Raw genomic sequence first — 3,434 nt, forward strand, 5'->3', positions numbered from 1 at the left:
AATATTTAAGGTACAAAGAAACAGGATATTTAGTCTGTTAGTTGGCGCCTGAAGGATTCTTAAAATTTTGCTCAAGGTTATCAATGCCCATCCAGTAATTTACTGGCCACAGTGTTTTCTTTCTTAGAGCTAAAAGCATGGTGAACTTTTAGCTTTTAGGTCAGGAATAAACCTTTAACATGGCCTAATCTCTTAGCCAGGGATAGCTGAATTATTTGTCCAGGACAAGGAGATGGGCTAAGGGTTGTTGACCAAGATGCTTTCCCACAGAGCAGGGAGCCCGTACTTTTATGACCAGGCCGCTTCCTCCTGCCAGTCTAGAAGTGTTCTGTAAGACATGGGTTATCAGAGCCACTGTTTTCAGTGCCCCTCCCTTTAGCAGAGAATGCAGCCTGGACCCATAAGTTTTAGGCTACCTCACCCTATGGCCTGGCATCCTGGTTCCCCACACATATAGATGAACATTTTCACACACGGACGTGTGATTTCTCTTGCTGAAGTTTTGACACATCTAAGATATTTGCATGGTTTATCCACACTCTAAACTCTCTGACAGTAAATAAGAAGTGAGATTTTAATCATAGAAATGTATGATTCCTACTAAGTATGAAATTTCTGATGTGTCCAAAGATGTGAGTTTTATGGAAATGTTGGCTAAAATTCATTTTACAGGTAGGATTTCTCTAAAGCAAGGGCTGTGTGATACTTGAAAAGATTGGATGAACATGTGAAACCTTTTTCACAGTCTGTATTTTTCTAGTTCCTCACACCAAAGAATTGACACATAGGGAATTAAAAATAAAATTTTATTGCAGATTTTATAATTTTATATTCATTTAAAAATTTTCTTCACTAAACTATGAAGATTTCTAAAATTTAAGTGTTTGTTAAATGTTTTCATCATAATTCTTGCATTTGAAAATTTCTCTCTAGTATGGTTTGAAGCCAGGATTTGACAAATTCTGTACATTTTAAAACTGTCTCTCCAGTATGGTTTCTTGCTAATTTTTCTAGTTTGACATATGGTTAAACCAACTACCACATTACTTATATTTGTGATATTTCCCTTCAATATGAATTCTGTAATGATTGCTGAAAGCTGACATATGAGTAAATGACTTCACAATTTTCACATTTGGAGGGTTTTTCTCCTGAATGCATTCTCTTCCAATCTCTTTGATTTGAGGTATTGATAAAGGACTTGTCACATTCTTCACATTTGTAGGGTTTCTCTCCAGCATGAATTCTCTCATGTATTCTAAGATTTGAAGACTTGATAAAGTACTTGTCACATTCTTCACATTTGTATGGCTTCTCTCCAGTATGTATTCTCTCATGTACCCTAAGATGTGACACTGACTACAGGACTTGTCACAATCTTCACATTTGTAGGGCTTTTCTCCAGTATGAATTCTCTCAAGTACTCTAAGATATTCCATTCGACAAAAGGAACTGTCACAGTCTTCACATTCATAGGATTTCTATCCAGTATGATTGCTCTGAAGCACTTTAAGCTTTAAGGAGTTGGTAAAGGTCTTGCCACATTCTTCACATTTGTAGGGTTTCTCTCCAGTATGAATTCGCTCATGTATTCTAAGATTTGAGGACTTGGTAAAAGACTTGTCACATTCTTTACCTTTGTAGGGTTTCACTCCAGTATGACTTCTCTCATGTACTCTAAGATGTGCCACTTGACTAAAGGATTTGTCACAATCTTCACATTTTTAGTGTTTTTCTCTAGTATGAATTCTCCAATGCACTCTAAGATGTTCCATTCGACTAAAAGACCTGTCACACTCTTCACTTTTGTAGGGTTTCTCTCCAGTATGATTTCTCTGATGTACATTAAGCTTTGAGGTGTTGGTAAAGGACTTGTCACATTCTTCACATTTGTAGGGTTTCTCTCCAGTATGATTTCTCTGATGTACATTAAGCTTTGAGGTGTTGGTAAAGGACTTGTCACATTCTTCACATTTGTAGGGTCTCTCTCCAGTATGAATTTGCTCATGTATTCTAAGAGATGAGGTGTATTTAAAGGACTTGTCACAGTATTGACATTTGTAGGGTCTCTCTCCAGTATGAATTCACTCATGTATTCTAAGATTTGAGGACTTGGTAAAAGACTTGTCACATTCTTTACATTTGTAGGGTTTCTCTCCAGTATGACTTCTCTCATGTACCCTAAGATGTGCCACTTGACTAAAGGACTTGTCACATCCTTCAAATTTGTAGGGTTTTTCTCCAGTATGAATTCTCCAATATACTCTAAGATGTTCCATTAGACTAAAAGACCTGTCACAGTTTTCACATTTGTAGGGTTTCTCTCCAGTGTGATTTTGCTGATGTGCATTAAGCTTTGAGGTCCTGATAAAGGACTTATCACAGTATTGACATTTGTAGGGTTTCTCTCCAGTATGAATTCGCTCATGTATTCTAAGACTTGAGGACTTGGTAAAAGACTTGTCACATTCTTTACATTTGTAGGGTTTCTCTCCAGTATGACTTCTCTCTTGTACTCTAAGGTGTGCCACTTGACTAAAGGACTTGTCACAATCTTCCCATATGTAGGGTTTCTCTCCAGTATGACTTCTCTTATGTAGTCTAAGAGATGAGGCATTGGTAAAGGGCTTGTCACAGTCTTCACATTTGTAGGGTTTTGCTCCAGTATGAATTCTTTTATGTACTCTAAGAGATGAGATGTTGGTAAAGGACTTGACACAGCCTTCACATTTGTAGGGTTTCTCTCCAGTATGAATTCTCTCATGTACTCTAAGATTTGAGGACTCGTTAAAGGACTTGTCACAGTATTCACATTGTAAGGGTTTCTCTCTAGTATGAATTCTCTCATGTACTCTAAGATTTGAGGACTTGTTAAAGGACTTGCCACAGTATTCACATTTGTAGGATTTCATGCCACTATGAATTCTCTGATGTATTCTATGACCTATGGTATTGGAAAGGGACTTGTCACATTCTTCAACTTTGTAGGCTTTATCCTTGGTAAGAATTCTCTGATGTACTCTAAGATGTGCCATTTGACTCAATGACTTGCCACATTCTTCACATTTGTAGGATTTCTCTCCAGTTTTTATTTGCTGATGTCTTTTAACATCTGTCATTTTTGTGAAGAATTTATCACAGCCTTCAGGTTTTCAGGGTTTCTCTCCATTATAAATACTCCAATGTCTTCTCAGAGTTGAAATCTCTATACAAGGAAAAAAATAATAGCAGCATTTCAATAAGGAGAACAAGGCTGAGAAAAACCACACATTCCAGGATATATAAAGAAAATGTAATAAACATGAACTGATGAACACTGATGAAAACACCAATTCCCAAAATGAATCCAACATATGCAACATAGAAAATGAATAAGCCCAATATTAATACCAATATGGAAGGAAATTCTAGAGCAGTGGCTCAGCAGTTAGGAG

General features: G+C 36.8%; 1 pseudogene; it reads right to left on the reverse strand.

Annotated features, from left to right (window-relative positions):
* Positions 1 to 1,068: 1,068 nt before the first annotated feature.
* LOC103732433 lies at positions 1,069 to 3,119 on the reverse strand (annotated as a pseudogene).
* Between the last annotated feature and the right edge of the window lie 315 nt (positions 3,120 to 3,434).

Source organism: Nannospalax galili, unplaced genomic scaffold (genome assembly GCF_000622305.1).
Source record: "Nannospalax galili isolate Female #2095 unplaced genomic scaffold, S.galili_v1.0 scaffold835, whole genome shotgun sequence".
Taxonomy (NCBI): Eukaryota; Metazoa; Chordata; class Mammalia; order Rodentia; family Spalacidae; genus Nannospalax; species Nannospalax galili.